At 48.8% G+C, this 17596-nt stretch overlaps 1 protein-coding gene across 1 annotated transcript in view; it reads left to right on the plus strand.

The window, feature by feature from the left end:
- The window catches only part of LOC147100990 (sorting nexin-11-like), a 129302-nt gene that overhangs the window by 37821 nt on the left and 73885 nt on the right, over positions 1–17596 (plus strand). The gene's annotated exons all lie outside the window — the stretch shown is intronic.

The raw sequence follows: 17596 nt of genomic DNA on the forward strand, positions 1-17596 counted from the left end.
CCCCCAGTCGCTCTCTCTCTTCCCCCCAGTCGCTCTCTCTCTTCCCCCCAGTCGCTCTCTCTCTTCCCCCCAGTCGCTCTCTCTCTTCCCCCCAGTCGCTCTCTCTCTTCCCCCCAGTCGCTCTCTCTCTTCCCCCAGTCGCTCTCTCTCTTCCCCCCAGTCGCTCTCTCTCTTCCCCCCAGTCGCTCTCTCTCTTCCCCCAGTCGCTCTCTCTCTTCCCCCAGTCGCTCTCTCTCTTCCCCCCAGTCGCTCTCTCTCTTCCCCCAGTCGCTCTCTCTCTTCCCCCCAGTCGCTCTCTCTCTTCCCCCCAGTCGCTCTCTCTCTTCCCCCCAGTCGCTCTCTCTCTTCCCCCAGTCGCTCTCTCTCTTCCCCCCAGTCGCTCTCTCTCTTCCCCCCAGTCGCTCTCTCTCTTCCCCCCAGTCGCTCTCTCTCTTCCCCCCAGTCGCTCTCTCTCTTCCCCCCAGTCGCTCTCTCTCTTCCCCCCAGTCGCTCTCTCTCTTCCCCCCAGTCGCTCTCTCTCTTCCCCCCAGTCGCTCTCTCTCTTCCCCCCAGTCGCTCTCTCTCTTCCCCCCAGTCGCTCTCTCTCTTCCCCCCAGTCGCTCTCTCTCTTCCCCCCAGTCGCTCTCTCTCTTCCCCCCAGTCGCTCTCTCTCTTCCCCCCAGTCGCTCTCTCTCTTCCCCCCAGTCGCTCTCTCTCTTCCCCCCAGTCGCTCTCTCTCTTCCCCCCAGTCGCTCTCTCTCTTCCCCCCAGTCGCTCTCTCTCTTCCCCCCAGTCGCTCTCTCTCTTCCCCCCAGTCGCTCTCTCTCTTCCCCCCCAGTCGCTCTCTCTCTTCCCCCCCAGTCGCTCTCTCTCTTCCCCCCAGTCGCTCTCTCTCTTCCCCCCAGTCGCTCTCTCTCTTCCCCCCCAGTCGCGCTCTCTCTCTTCCCCCCCAGTCGCGCTCTCTCTCTTCCCCCCCCCAGTCGCGCTCTCTCTCTTCCCCCCCCCAGTCGCGCTCTCTCTCTTCCCCCCCAGTCGCGCTCTCTCTCTTCCCCCCCCCCCCCAGTCGCGCTCTCTCTCTCTTCCAACAACAACATGCCCTCGAAAAAGCCTCGGCACCGCCGGGCACTTCTGCTAGTTAAGTATATTCAAGAAGGAGTTGGATATATTTCTTAAGGCTAAAGGGATCAAGGGATATGGGGAGAAAGCAGGGACAGGGTACTGAATTTGGATGATCAGCCATGATCTCATTGAATGGCGGAGCAGGCTCGAGGGGCCGAATGGCCAACTTCTGCTCCTATCTTCTATGTTTCTATGAGACAGCTGCCATGTGGGAGAGAAAAAAAGCGGGGGGAGGAGGGCCAAAACAAAGGTGTGGATAAAAAATATAAGTAAAAATGTAATGGGGGCCGAGGTTATGATCTGAAATTGTTGAATTTGATATTGAGTCCGGAAGGCTGTAAAGTGCCTAATCGGAAGATGAGGTGCTGTTCCTCGAGCTTACGCTGAGCTTCCGTGGAACAATACAAGAGCCCGAGTACAGTGAGGTCTGAGTGGGAATGGGGTGGTGAATTAAAATGACAGGCGACCGGAAGCTCGGGGTCATCCTTACGGACTGAATGGAGGTGTTCCACAAAGCCGTCACCCAATCTGCGTTTGGTCTCCCTAATGTAGAGGAGACCGCATCGTGAGCAGCGAATACAGTATACTAGATTGCAAGAAGTACAAGTAAATTGCTGTTTCACCTGGAAGGGGTGTTTGGGGCCCTGGACAGTGGGAAGTGGGGAGGTATAAGGGCAGGTGTTGCATCTCCTGCGCTTGCACGGGAAGGTGCCAGGGGAAGGGGTGCTGGGGGTTATGGAGGAGTGGACTAGGGTGTCTCGGAGGGAGCGGTCCCTACGGAATGCTGAAAGGGGAGGGGAGGGGAAGATGCGTTTGGTGGTGGGATCACGTTGGAGGTGGCGGAAATGGCGGAGGATGATCCGTTGAATGTGGAGGCTGGTGGGGTGAAAGGTGAGGACAAGGGGAACCCTATCGTGGTTCCGGGAAATTTCCATTATTTCACTTACTTGGTTGTTCTTCATGTGTGAGCTGAGTCAAAGAAAGAGAAAAAGAGAGACTTGCATTCCTACAGCGCCTTTCACCACCTCAGGACGTCCCAAAACACTTCACAGCCAATGAAGTACTGTTTGAAGTGCAGTCACTGTTGTAATGTAGGAAACGCGGCAGCCAATCTGCGCACAGCAAGCTCCCACAAACAGCAATGTGATAATGACCAGATAATCTGTTTTAGATGTTGATTGAGGGATACATATTGGGCAGGGCAATGGGGAGAAATTCAAAATAGTGCCATGGGATCTTTTACGTCCACCTGAGAGAGCAGACGGGGCCTCGGTTTAACATCTCATTCGAAAGACGGCACCTCCGACAGTGCAGCGCTCCCTCAGTACTGCACTGGGAGTGTCAGCCTGGATTTTTTTGTGCCCAAGTCTCTGGAGCGGGACTCGAACCCACGACCTTCTGACGCAGAGGCAAGGGTGCTACCCCCTGAGCCACAGCTGACACTACAAGTGAGTGTTGGCAGGCTAGTGAATCACAGGGTGGGTGGGGGATCATTGCTGAGCCCGATCCTGACCCCCCACCTCCAGTCAGCCAAACATGCACAGTTTGTGGACACGGGTCAGGAGTGTGATCTTAAGTACAGAGACACTACTGCCATTCTGGGTGAGGTCCGCCAACTCCGCTCTGGGTCTGGGTCTGGGCCTGGGCTATTGTACAGCTGCCTACCACATCAGTTGAATCATTGGAGAGATCTGAGCCCCAGAACTTTGAAGCACAGAGTGCTGGACATCTCAGCAATAAAAACTTGCACCTTCATTACAACATCACATGATCATTACGGGTGAGGAAGGCCATTTGGCCCATCTTAATTCATCCATCCAGAGATCCTACATTTCCCCTATTGCAGCAACCAATCATTTCGCAGATAATTCCAGGGTTTCTGCCTCCGTTACACTTTCTTGGAGTTCATTCCATATGTCGATCGCTCCTTGTGTGAAGAGGAACTTTCTGATAGTAGTCCTAAAATTGCCTTTTACTAGTTTGAATCTTTGCCTCCTCGTCCTACTCTCCCGATTTTTTTTTTTTAGGTTCGTTCCTAGCATCTGTCTGAGGCTGAACCAGAATGTTCGCAACCTTGGTGTCATATTTGACCCTGAAATGAGCTTCCGACCACATATCCACAGCATAACTAAGACCGCCTACTTCCACCACCATATCACTGCCCGTCTCCGCCCTTGCCTCAGCTCATCCGCTGCTGAAACCCTCACCCATGCCTTTGTTACCTCTAGACTTGACTATTCCAATGCACTCCTGGCTGGCCTCCCACATTTCACCCTACGTAAACTTGAGGTGATCCATAACTTAGCTGCCCGTGTCCTAACTCGCACCAAGTCCCGTTCACCCATCACCCCTGTGCTCGCTGACCTACATCGGCTCCCGGTTAAGCAACACCTCGATTTCAAAATTCTCATCCTTGTGCTCAAATCGCTCCATGTCCTCGCCCCTCCCTATCTCTGTAACCTCCTCCAGCCCCACAACCCCCCGAGATCTCTGCACTCCTCAAATTCTCTTGAGCATCCCTGATTATAATCGTTCAACCATCAGCTGCCTGGGCCCTAAGCTCTGGAACTCCCTCCCTAAACCTCTCAACCTCTCTTTCCTCCTTCAAGACACTCCTTAAAAACCTACCTCTTCGACCAAGCTTTTGGTCATCTGCCCTAATTTCTTACGTGGCTCGGTGTCAATTTTTTGTCTTTTAATACTCCAGTGAAGCGCCTTGGGACGTTTTACTACGTTAAAGGCGCTATATAAATACAAGTTGTTGTTGTTGATGTAGACGTCACTGGCAAGGCCAGCATTTATTACCCTTGAGAAGGTGGTGGTGAGCCGCCTTCTTGAACCGCTGCAGTCCGTGTGGTGAAGGTGCTCCCACAGTGCTGTTAGGGAGGGAGTTCCAGGATTTTGACCCAGCGACGATGAAGGATCGGCGATATACTTCCAAGTCAGGATGGTGTGTGACTTGGAGGGGAATTTGGAGGTGGTGGTGTTCCCCTGCACCTGCTGCCCTTGTCCTTCTAGGTGGAAGAGGTCGCGGGTTTGGGAGGTGCTGTCGAAGAAGCCTTGGCGAGTTGCTGCAGTGCATTTTGTCGATGGTCCACACTGCAGCCACGGTGCGCCGGTGGTGGAGGGAGTGAATGTTTAAGGTGGTGGATGGGGTGCCATTCAATTTAATTTAAAGTAATGCTGTAACATAGTAAGACATCCAGAAGCACTTCAGAGGTTTAAAAAAGGAACAGTGGTGGGAGGCGGGCTGGGGAGGTAAGTGATGACAGTGGCTTAAATCCGCAACCTTTGACTCCGAACTAAGTGCCACCAACGGAGCCAAACTGGCCGTTACTTTAACTGGACATTCTCTGGTGCGACTGGGTAATTTGAAGTGAGCATTCGTTTAATATTTTTTTCGGAGATGGAACTCCTTGAAACCTGCAGTGTTGTGGGGCCTCTGTCCCAAATTCCCAGGGACTGGTGTATTAGCATGAATGGGGCCGGTGCCCGTGGTATTTAAGGTTCTCCCTTGGGTGTCTGCTCCACTGGGAGCCAGGAATATCAGGCGGCACTATGCATCGGGCCCGAAGGCAGTCGCAACCTTTGAAAACTGAGCATACTGCTTTGCTACAACTGGGTGCCGACCAATGTTCCCTTTAAGCTGCACGGCCACGTGGCGGTCTGGAGCTCCCGCGCAGGCCGCCAGTTGGCTTTACAATTGGAATAACCGCGTGTGTGCGAACATTTGAATGTGCCGCGCAGCCACTTAAAGGAGCCACATACCCCCAAAAAATTAAGGGAAACATTGGTTCCGACCCAGATTATAGCCCCCATCCTGGGGGGATACCACCCTGCTTCTCTCCCTCCCCCTCCCCTCCCCACTACCCCCACCACCGCTCCCTCCCCTCCCCTCCCCACTATTCCCCCACCGCTCCCTCCCCTCCCCTCCCCACTACCCCCCCACCACTCCCTCCCCTCCCCACTACCCCCACCACCGCTCCCTCCCCTCCCCTCCCCACTACTCCCCCACCACTCCCTCCCCTCCCCACTACTCCCCCACCGCTCCCTCCCCTCCCCTGCCCACTACCCCCCCACCGCTCCCTCCCCTGCCCACTACTCCCCCACCACTCCCTCCCCTCCCCCTACCCTCACCACCGCTCCCTCCCCTCTCCACTACCCCCCCCACCGCTCCCTCCCCGCCCACTCTTTCCCCCCCCCCACTCCCCTCCCCACTCCCTCCCTCCTCTCCTCACTTCCCCCACCACCGCTCCCACTCCCCTCCCCTCACTCTCTTTCTCTGCACCCCCACCCCTAGACCCAGTAATTTCTGATTCTGTTACAGCACCACTTATGTTTGACAATTCAAACCTCTCTACTTGCACTTAGTGATTTGGTACCGGGGAGGATGTGTTAGTATTTGATCTCTATTACCTGTTTTGATTGCATGGCTGTTTTAAAACTATAATTTCAAGACTCTGCGAATTTAAGCTGAGGGTGAATGAAGTTTCCAGCGAGTTTTATTTGTTGTTTGGGGCACCATCTAGTGGCAGATTCTGGTATCACTGACTCACGCTCACAGTCACAGCTTGGGCTCAGGTTACAGGTCTAAACTCCATTTCTTTGCTGTTTTAAAACCAAGTTTATTGTAAAGAGTGCTAAAAATAATTGCATATTTAAAAAAACAAAAAATTCTGTTTGAAACTTTGAGCAACAGTTTAGCATTTCCATTTGCCTTTATTCAAGCTCTTAATCCGAGTGGCGAGTTGATGCTTGGCTGTGCTGCCTGTCTGGCTGGTACCCACAGTAGGGCCTGTCTTTATTTAGCTCTGATTTTTAAAAATGCAGACCAATAAGCTATACAGTTTATGCTACTTTTTAAATACTCAACTGATTAGCCATGTTATATATAACTCTACAAGTCGGTGTCAGCCATGGCTCAGTGGGCAGCACTCTCGCCTCTGAGTCAGAAGGTTGTGGGTTCAAAGTCCCACTCCAGAGACTTGAGCACAAAATCCAGGCCGACACTCCAGTGCAGTGCTGAGGGAGTGCTGCATTTTTGCGGTGTCGTCTTTCGGATGAGACGTTAAACTGAGGCCCCGTCTACACTCTCGGGTGGATGTAGAAGATCCCATGGCACTATTTCGAAGAAGAGCAGGGGAGTTCTCCCCGGTGTCCTGGGGCCAATATTTATCCCTCCTCCAACATCACTAAAACAGATGATCTGGTCATTATCACATTGCAGCTTGTGGGAGCTTGCTGTGCACAAATTGGCTGCTGCAACAGTGACCACACTTTAAAAAGTACTTCATTGACTGTAAAGCGCTTTGGGACATCCTGATGTTGTGAAAGGCGCTACAGAAATGCAAGTTCTTTCTCTTTCTGTGGGCAAGTTTTTTTTATGAAAGGAGGGAATTCAACTGGGACTTGTGGCTTGGGAAATCTGCCCCACTTGTGGTCTGTGATATTGAATGCACAAGGCTCAACAGTAGAAACGTGTGCATTGGATTAAGGGTGCACAGTCTGTTGTGTCAAGCGATTGATTGGCTTATTGTCCCCTGCTTCTTTACCTGATGTCCAGACCTGCCCTTTCCAGCAGCTGCTGCTGGATCAGGAGCAGGAATCCTGTCTGATTACTCCCCACCCCCTCCTCCCTATCGCAGAAGCATTAATGCCAGTTGTGCAGCCTGTATGAGCACCCTAGCTAAGCTTGACTAACTCCGTACAGACCAGGGATTGATGTCGGGGCCTCCCTGACCTGCATGGCTCAGTCTAATGTACAAAGTGAAGAACATGCCTGCGGTTGCCAACTCTGGTTGGATGGATTCCTGGAGGTTTAATCTCATGACCCCCCGTCCCCGTCCCCAACCATTCTCCCCTGCCCGTCAAACAGCCTTTCTCCCCCCGATCGCCAATATTTTTATAACTAATAAAAGTGTTGAAAGAAAATGTATAAAAACATACAATTTTTATTTTAATGTCTCAATAATGTTTCTCCTGAGTTGCTCATCGCGTTGGCCAATCGTTCATTTCTGGAGACTCTAGTGCAATCCTGGAGGGTTGGCTACCCCTCGCCGTGCTGCTCCTGAGACCCATCACTGCCTCCCTCAGGAATGTCTCGAAGCACTTCACGTACAATTAAATTACGTAGGCAATGAGGCAGTCATTTTGTGTACAGCAAGATCCCACATTATATGAACGGACGTGTAATCTGTGTTTTGGTGGGGTTGGCCACTGGGGACCAGGATACTGGGAGAAGTCCCTGCTGTTTTTCGAATAGTGCAATGGGACCTTTAAGATCCACCTGAACAGGCGGATGAAGCTTCGGGTTCAACAACTCGCCTGAAGGCTGGGACCTCCCGACAGTGCGGCGCTCCCTCAGTACTGCGCTGGAGTAACTGCTCGAGATTATGTGCTCAAGTCCTGGAGCAGGACTTGAACCCGCAGCCACCTGACTCAGAGACAAGAGCGCTGGCAACAATGGAGCGACAGTCAAAAAGCAACGACACGGCGATTTCACAAAAATGGTACGGCACGCGTCATATTGTCTGTGGAGCCCAATTGCCTGACGCAAGCCATTAGGAGGGTAGAACGGGGGATAACCTCTGTGTTTAATTCATGTTTACAGCGCATATGTGCGGATTGCCACCAATACTTTTTCTTTCTACCAGTACGCAGTCGGCAGGAAGCTGCTTCATTGTCACGTGGCAGTGATGTTTAGCAGCAGGTGAATTCCTTTCATTGTATACTCTGTACTTGACATTGTTGCCATGGGGACTGGGATTTTTGGCTTTTTGCCCAAAGCTTGGGATGGGGGGGGATGGGCAAGCGGTGGTCACGTGGGTTGGGGGAGGGGGCGGGAGTGGAGGTGGGGTTCATTCATGTGTGACTACACAAAAGAAACTAACGGTAAGACAAGGCAATGATCATGTTTAGAACGGAATGGGAAGGCAGGAAACTTGTCACAGGAAACTCAACCTCAGTCTACAACATCCAGCCGTGATCTGAAATCGTTTATATTTTTAAAATCGTGGAGAGAGAAAAAACCCCGTGCACTTATCATTTGAGTGAAATCTGTATGTTTGTAAAAGGGAGCAGAAGGAACTGCAACAAAAGATTGAGGCTCGATAATTAGCAGCAAGACCAATCAGATGGAAAGAAAGCTGCAAATGCTGGAAATTAGAAATAGCAAACAAATGCTGGAAATACACATCAGATCTGAAAAGACAAAAGCCGGGTTAATCATTCGGGGGAAGACCTTTCATCAGAAGCAAGGCCACTGATTTAAAATTTTCATGGAATAATTGAATGCTATCCCCAAAACACTAATTAATAAATCCTGGAATCCCATGCAATTAAAAATTAAATTTGACTTTATCGAGTTTCCGTAAATCACTTGCAAACTCTCTAGTAGGCTGTCTGCGCTGTGCTGCATTTGTGTCAAAGCCTTCACGGGTAGTACAAAAACCCCCCCGCAAGAGCTGGAAGACCCAAGGGGCTTTCATCTTGATGGTTCTCTTTAGATGGTGCCAGTGACACTGGAGACTCTCAGCTGGCCAAAGCACCAATGAGAGACTTGCCAAATTCAGTAAGGCTCGACGGGGCGATCCGCCCACTCGACACAGCCCCCGGCCCCTGAAATTTCAGCCCCCTGTATTCAGTTGTTGGATCCAAAGTAATAAACCATTTTCCCCCCTCTTTTCTCCCAACATTCACTGTTTCCCAAGGTGAAGGGGATAAAAGCAGGAATAAATTGTCACAAAACATATTTAAAAGTTCTTTATCTGAATACACGCAGCATTCGTAACAAAATAGACGAGTTGACGGTACAAATAACTACACATGAATATGATCTGGTGGCCATTACAGAAACATGGCTGCAAGGTGACCATGACTGGGAACTAAACATCCAGGGGTATTTGACAATTAGGAAGGACAGACAGGAAGGAAAGGGAGGTGGGGTGGCTATGTTAATAAAGGATGGAATCACTGCAATAGCGAGAAATGATATTGGGTCAAAGGATCAGGATAGTGAAACAGTTTGGGTTGAGATAAGGAATAATAAGGGGAAAAAGTCACTAGTGGGCGTAGTCTATAGGCCTCCTAACAGTTGCAACTCTGTTGTCGGAGTATAAATCAGGAAATAGTTGGGGCTTGTAATAAGGGAACAGCTATAATCATGGGGGATTTTAACTTTCATATTGACTGGACAAATCAAATTGGGCATGGCAGCCTTGAGGAAGAGTTCATAGAGTGCATCAGTGATGGGTTCCTTGAGCAGTATGTAACTGAACCAACCAGGGGGCAGGCAATCTTAGATCTGGTCCTGTGTAATGAGACAGGATTAATAAAAAATGTCCTAGTAAAGGATCCCCTTGGAATGAGTGACCATAACATGGTTGAATTCCAAATTCAGTTGGAGGGTGAGAGAGTTGGATCTCAAACCAGCGTACTAAGCTTAAATAAAGGAGACTATGAAGGTATGAGAGCAGAGTTGACTAAAGTGGACTGGGAAAATAGATTAAAGTGTAAGATGGTACATGAGCAATGGTGTACATTCAAGGAGATATTTCACAACTTTCAAGAAAAATATATTCCAGTGAGGAAAAAGGGACGTAAAAGAAAAGTCAGCCATCCGTGGCTAAGAAAAGTAATAAAGGATAGTATCCGACTGAAAACAAGGGCATATAAAGTAGCCAAATCTAGTGGGAGGATAGAAGATTGGGAAGCATTTAAAAGCCAGCAAAGAATAACTAAAAGATTAATTAAGAAAGGGAAGATAGATTATGAAAGTAAACTAGCAAAAAATATAAAAACAGATAGCAAGAGTTTCTACAGTTATATAAAAAGAAAAAGGGTGGCTAAAGTGAATGTTGGTCCCTTAGAGGACGAGACCGGGAAATTAGTGGTGGGGAACATGGAGATGGCAGAAACGCTGAACAAATATTTTGTATCAGTCTTTACAGTAGAGGACACTAAAAATATCCCAACACTGGACAAACAGGGGGCTATGGGGGGGGGGGAGGAGCTAAACACGATTAAAATCACTAAGAGGGTGGTACTCGGTAAGATAATGGGACTAAAGGCGGATAAATCCCCTGGACTTGATGGCTTACATCCTAGGGTCTTCAGAGAATTAGCGGTAGGGATTGTGGATGCATTGGTGGTAATTTTCCAAAATGCCCTGGATTCAGGAAAGGTCCCAGCAGATTGGAAAACTGCTAATGTAACGCCCTTATTTAAAAAGGGAGGTAGACAAAAGGCTGGAAACTATAGACCAGTTAGCCTAACATCTGTGGTTGGTAAAATGTTGGAGTCCATTATTAAGGAAGCTGTAACAGGACATTTGGATAAGCATAATTTAATCGGACAGAGTCAGCATGGTTTTACGAAGGGGAAGTCGTGTTTGACAAATTTGCTCGAATTCTTTGAGGACGTAACAAACAGGGTGGATAAAGGGGAACCAGTGGATGTGGTGTATTTGGACTTCCAAAAGGCATTTGACAAGGTGCCACACAAAAGATTACTGCACAAGATAAAAAATCACGGGATTGGGGGCAATATACTGGCATGGGTGGAAGATTGGCTATCTAACAGAAAACAGAGAGTTGGGATAAATGGTTCATTCTCTGGTTGGCAATCAGTAACTACTGGTGTTCCGCAGGGGTCAGTGCTGGGACCCCAGCTCTTTACAATCTATATTAATGATTTGGAGGAAGGGACCGAGTGCAACATATCCAAGTTTGCCGATGATACAAAGATAGGAGGGCAAGCAGTGAGTGAGGAGGACATAAAAAACCTGCAAAAGGACATAGACAGGCTAAGTGAGTGGGCAAAAATTTGGCAGATGGAATATAATGTTGGAAAGTGTGAGGTTATGCACTTTGGCAGAAAAAATCAAAGAGCAAGTTATTATCTAAATGGAGAGAAACTGCAAAGTGTTACAGTACAAAGGGATCTGGGGGTCCTGGTGCATGAAACACAGAAGGTTAGTATGCAGGTACAGCAGGTGATCAGGAAGGCCAATGGAATCTTGGCTTTTATTGCAAGGGGGATGGAGTATAAAAGCAGGAAAGTCTTGCTGCAGTTATACAGGGTACTGGTGAGGCCACACCTGGAATACTGCGTACAGTTTTGGTTTCCATATTTAAGAAAAGATATACTTGCTCTCGAGGCGGTTCAGAGAAGGTTCACTCGGTTGATTCCGGAGATGAGGGGGTTGACTTATGAGGAAAGGTTGAGTAGGTTGGGCCTCTACTCATTGGAATTCAGAAGAATGAGAGGCGATCTTATCGAAACATAAGATTGTGAGGGGGCTTGATTGGGTGGATGCGGTGAGGATGTTTCCGCTGATGGGTGAGACTAGAACTAGGGGGCATAATCTTAGAATAAGGGGCTGCCGTTTCAAAACTGAGATGAGGAGAAACTTCTTCACTCAGAGGGTAGTAAATCGATGGAATTTACTACCTCAGAGAGTTGTGGAAGCTGCGACATTAAATAAATTTAAAACAGAGATAGACAGTTTCCTAGCTGATAAGGGAATAAGGGGTTACGGGGAGAGGGCAGGGAAGTGGACGTGAGTCTAGGTTCGGATTAGCCATGATCCTATTGAATGGCGGAGCAGGCCCGAGGGGCCGTATGGCCTACTCCTGTTCCTACTTCTTATGTTCTTATTATGTGAGTGCCAGCCAGGTATGACTTGGTCCAAACGTCTGCCAATTACTAGCCTGTAACTGGCTGCCAGGCAGGGGCAGGAAAGCATCATAGACGTGGTTATCCAGTCAGTATTTTTCCCTCCCATGCTGTAAGTCCGCACAGGTTTCTGCTCCCCTCCTTCCCCCCCCCCGCTCCCCCTCGTACCATGACTGATATCAGAAACCCGAAGGTTTATGAGCTGTGCCTCATGTAGGATTGCCGTCCTTTACCAAGTGCAAAACTGGACAACGAGAGGGAGGGACTGTGGCTTGAGTCCAGATACTGGCGATGAATTCCCGAAACACCTCTACCGCTCTCTCTTCCTTTAAGATGCTCCTTAAAATCTACCTCTTTGACCAAGCTTTTGGTCATCTGTCCTGATATCTCCTTCTGTGGTCAAATTTTGATTAATAACACTCTTGTGAAGCACCTTGGGATGTTTTGCTACGTTAAAGGCACTATATAAATGCAAGTTGTTGTTGTCACAGGTTTTCATTAACCCTAATAGAATCACAGATTCCAACAGCACAGAAGGAGACCATTTGGCCCATCGCACCTATGCCAGCTCTTTGAATGAGCTATCCAATTATTCCCGCTCCTCTTTCCCCGTAGCCCTGCAAATTTTTCCTTGTCAAGAATTTATCCAATTCCCTTTTTGAAAGGTACTTTTTTTTTTACTCGTTTGTGGGATGTGGGCATCGCTGTCAAGGCCAGCATTTATTGCCCATCCCTAATTGCCCTTGAGAAGGTGGTGGTGAGCCGCCTTCTTGAACCGCTGCAGTCTGTGTGGTGAAGGTGCTCCCACAGTGCTGTTAGGAGGGAATTCCAGGATTTTGACCCAGCGATGATGAAGGAACAGCCGATATACTTCTAAGTCAGGATGATGTGTGACTTGGAGGGGAACTTGGAGCTGGTGGTGTTCCCATGTGCCTGCTGCCCTTGTCCTTCTCGGTGGTAGAGGTCGAGGGTTTGGGAGGTGCTGCTGAAGAAGCCTTGGCAAGTTGCTGCAGTGCATTTTGTAGATGGTACACATTGCAGCCACAGTATGCTGGCGGTGGAGGGAGTGAATGTTTAAGGTCGTGGATGGGGTGCCCATCAAGGGGGCTGCTTTGTCCTGTATGGTATCGAGCTTCTTGAGTGTTGTTGGAGCTGCACTCATCCAGGCAAGTGGAGAGTATTCCATCACAAGACTTGTGCCTTGTAGATGGTAGAAAGGCTTTGGGGAGTCAGGCGGTGAGACACTCGCCGCAGAATACCCAGCCTCTGACCTGCTCTTGTTGCCACAGTATTTATGTGGCTGGTCCAGTTAAGTTTCTGGTCAATGGTGACCCCCAGGATGTTGATGGTGGGGGATTTGGCAGTGGTAATGCCATTGAATGTCAAAGGGCGGTGGTTAGACTCTCGCTTGTTGGAGATAGTCATTGCCTGGCACTTCTGTGGCGCGAGTGTTACCTGCCACTTATCGGCCCAAGATTGAACGTCGTCCAGGTCTTGTTGCATGCGGGCATGGACTGCTTCATTATCTGAGGAGTTGTGAATGGTGCTGAACACTGCAGTCATCAGCGAACATCCCCATTTCTGACCTTATGTTGGAGGGAAGGTCATTGATGAAGTAGCTGAAGATGGTTGAGCTGAATCTGCTTCCACCGCCCTTTCAGACCGCGCATTCCAGATCACAACAACTCTGCGTTAAAAAGGTCTCCTCATGTCGACTCTGCAACGCCTTGGGACGTTTTACTATGTTAAAGGCGCTATATAAATACAAGTTGTTGTTGTTGCTTCTTTTGCCAATTTATCTTAATTCTGTGTCCTCTGGTTACCGATCCTTCTGCCACTGGAAACAGTATATCCTTATTTACTCTATCAAAACCCCTCATAACTTTTAACACCTCTTAAATCTTCCCTTAAACTCCGCTGCTCTAAGGAGAACAATCCCCCGTGAGGTATGGAAGTAAGTGGGGAAAGGAAAACAAACTCCTATTTAAAAATGGGACCATCAGTAACCAGTTTACAATTGGAATTTCCAGGCAACCCACTCAAAAACCAGACTGTCTGATGTGAATCCCAGTATCCTGCCTCTTAGCAAACACCATCATCCTTTTAAAACGGCTTTTCTATTCCAGACATCAGACTCAACAACAAGGTTTTAAGCATTTTCCGTTTGCTTTTGCTTGATAACAATTATCCTGTGAAACATTTCCAGGTACTGTGAGCAAACGCCAGCCTCTGACGGGGTGACCTGTACTCAGTATGTTAATCGAGGCGGAGAGCAGTGTGTGTGTCTCTGTGTGTGTGTCTGCGCCAATGACCTGATTTCCCCACCCTTTCTCCCCATCCCTTCCTAAGGTACGATTCCACTGGTATGGTCACTACCTCGCCCAAGAGGCTGTTACTTCACTGCAGTGCTGAGGGAGCGCCGCACTGTTGGAGGGTCAGTACTGAGGGAGCGCTGCACTGTCGGAGGGGCAGTACTGAGGGAGCGCTGCACTGTCGAGGGGCAGTACTGAGGGAGCACCGCACTGTCGGAGGGGCAGTACTGAGGGAGCGCCGCACTGTCGGAGGGGCTGTCCTTCGGATGAGACGTTAAACCGAGGCCCCGTCTGCTCTCTCAGGTGGATGTAAAAGATCCCACCACAATATTTTGAAGAAGAGCAGGGGAGTTCTCCCCGGTGTCCTGGGCCAATATTTATCCCTCAACCAACATCACTAAAAAAAACAGATTATCCGGTCATTATCACATTGCTTTTGTGGGAGCTTGCTGTGCGCAAATTGGCTGCAGCATTTCCTACATTACAACAGTGACTACACTTCAAAAGCGGTTTGGGACGTCCTGAGGCCGTGAAAGGTGCTGTAGAAATGCAAGTCTTTTTACTTATGCATGCGCCTAGACGGTGGATGTTGGCTTTTGATTTTGAGAGGGCATCACGACCCAGCCCCGCCTCACCTGACATCTATAAGCGTACATTGTCCACTGGATTGTGATCAGCAGCAGGGACCCTGGCTGATTTTTTTCCTCTTCTTTAACTCTGGGCCAGTTATAGCACTTGTACTGTATTCTGTTGACATCAACAAACTAGGGATGGAACCTGGGATCCTCCTGGTCTTTTGTGGCTCAGCTATGAGTGGATAAAATCAGTGGGGGTGCTCGGGTTGAGTACTACTAAATCTGAAGATTGTTTCCCGTCCAGTTATGATCAGCATGGACTTGGAGTTGGTGGAGCATCACAGCATTTGTACATGAAACACATAATACTTAAATAATTTTTAAATTGGATGCCTGCATTAGTGATGCACACAATCCTTTTTTTTGCAGAGGTAGTTGTCCTGGCCAATATTTATCCTTCAACCAACATCACTAAAAAAACAGATTGTCTGGTCATTATCACATTGCTGTTTGTGGGAGCTTGCTGTGCACAAATTGGCTGCCGCGTTTCCTACATTACAACAATGACTACACCTAAAATGTACTTAATTGGCTTGATTTAAAAATAAAATTGCCATCACACACCAATCTCCAGCTGGATAGGCCTCTGCCAGCATTACTTTGCAGTCTACCACTCCGTGTAAAGGAACGACTGGGTTTACCTCATCCCTTGCCTATTCACAGCCTTAGCCAAGATAAGGAGCTCTGGGAGTGATCACATCCATGGTAGGAAAATTATTGGAAAAAATTCTGAGGGACAGAATTAGTCTCCACTTGGAGAGGCAAGGATTAATCAAGGATAGTCAGCATAGTTTTGTCAGGGGGAGATCATGTCTGACCAATTTGATTGAATTTTTCGAGGGGGTGACTCGGTGCGTGGATGAGGGTAGTGCAGTTAATGTAGTTTACATGGACTTCAGTAAGGCTTTTGACAAAGTCCCGCATGGTGTACCGTAGGGATCGGTGCTGGGTCCTTTGCTGTTTGTAGTGTACATTAATGATTTAGGTATGAATGTAGGAGGTATGATCAGTAAGTTTGCAGATGACACGAAAATTGGTGGAGTGGTAAATAGCGAGGAAGGAAGCCTCAGGCTACAGGATGATATAGACGGGTTGGTCAGATGGGCAGAACAGTGGCAAATGGAATTTAACCCTGAAAAGTGTGAGCTGATGCATTTTGGGAGGACTAACAAGGCAAGGGAATACACAATGACTGGTAGGATCCTAGGGAGGACAGAGTATCAGAGCGACCTTGGTGTGCATGTACATAGATCCCTGAAGGCAGCAGGACGGTAGATAAGGTGGTTAAAAAGGCATATGGGATACTTGCCTTCATTAACCGAGGCATAGGGGAGGTTACGATGGAGCTGTACAAAACGCTAGTTAGGCCACAGCTGGAATACTGTGTGCAGTCCTGGTCGCCACACTATAGGGGGGATGTGACTGCATTGGAGAGGTTGCAGAGGAGATTCACCAGGATGTTACCTGGGCTGGAGCGTTTCAGCTATGAAGAGAGACTGGACAGACTGGGGTTGTTTTCCTTAGAGCAGAGAAGGCTGAGGGGGGACCTGATTGAGGTGTACAAAATTATGAGGGGCATAGATAGGGTAGATAGAAATGAACTTTTCCCCTTAGTAGAGGGGTCAATAACCAGGGGGCATAGTTTCAAGGTAAGGGGCAGGAGGTTTAGAGGGGATTTGAGGAAAAACTTTTTCACCCAGAGGGTGGTTGGAATCTGGAACTCACTGCCTGAAAGGGTGGTAGAGGCAGGAACCCTCACAACATTCAAGAAGCATTTGGATGAGCACTTGAAACGCCATAGTATACAAGGCTACGGACCAAGTGCTGGAAAATGGGATTAGAATAGACAGGGCTTGATGGCCGGCGCGGACACGATGGGCTGAAGCGCCTCTTTCTGTGCTGTATAACTCTGACTTTATGACTATGATGGAAGCCTCATGAAGTGGAGGCTGAATTTCTGACTCCGTTACTCTTTTTTTCTTTTTGCTCTCGATGTGCCCCTAGTGGAATTTGTGGTGTATGTGCCTTTAAGAGCAATTGTGGTGTATGTGCCTTTAAGAGCCCCAGGTGTGCGTAATACCGGTAATTGCCACTTGGGCTATATAAGCCTGTGTATTGTGTATATCCTTTAGAACCCCCCCCAGACTTGCTTAGTAAATACCTATGAACGAACTCCTGTCTTCAGTGTCTTTATCTACACACGGACACTACAGAATTCTCCATCTTATGGGGCAAATCCTTTCTTTAGCAGGGATGCAATCTTGGGCATTCTGTTCGAGCTGACTCAGTCCCATGCCACATTGAGGCATTTACCTATTAAGCCATCAGGGGGCGCTGCCTGCAGAGTACTCTGGAGATTGATGTAAAATCGAAAATAAATATATTTTCACAACAAACCTAGGTTGCTGCAGGGCACATCTATGCCCCATGCACTTGCCCCTCAAAGTGATAGTTTTCTGGCACTCCCCCCAGTGATAGTACTCCTGAGTGGTGAGTTCTCCATTGCGCTGTCTTGAGAAGCTGCTAAGCAGAGTGGGAGCTATTTCCTCCCTAGAAAGTCAGCCAGATCACCTCCAGCCCACTTCACAGGCAATGGGAGACCTGGGATTGGGTCATCCTCTTGCCATTGTGTCTGCGGAGCGAGATGCGGCTGGGAAAATCGAAAACGGAAGCAGAGAATAATTTAGCAAGCCAAGAAAAGTCTATATTTTTGGGTGAATTTTGCGCTGATCAAGGTGAAAGACGTCTTTGCTGGCGGAGTGGGGCAGATTCAACTTCAGGTCCAATGCAGTAAAGTTCCCTTTACGCTGCCCTCGACAGTATACCTTAATCCGATGCACCGTCTTCCATTCCTGACACCAGCCTCTGGGTGAGGTT

This window comes from Somniosus microcephalus, chromosome 24 (assembly GCF_052327205.1).
Source record: "Somniosus microcephalus isolate GS21.2 chromosome 24, FLI_Smic_1.0, whole genome shotgun sequence".
NCBI classification, from domain to species: Eukaryota; Metazoa; Chordata; class Chondrichthyes; order Squaliformes; family Somniosidae; genus Somniosus; species Somniosus microcephalus.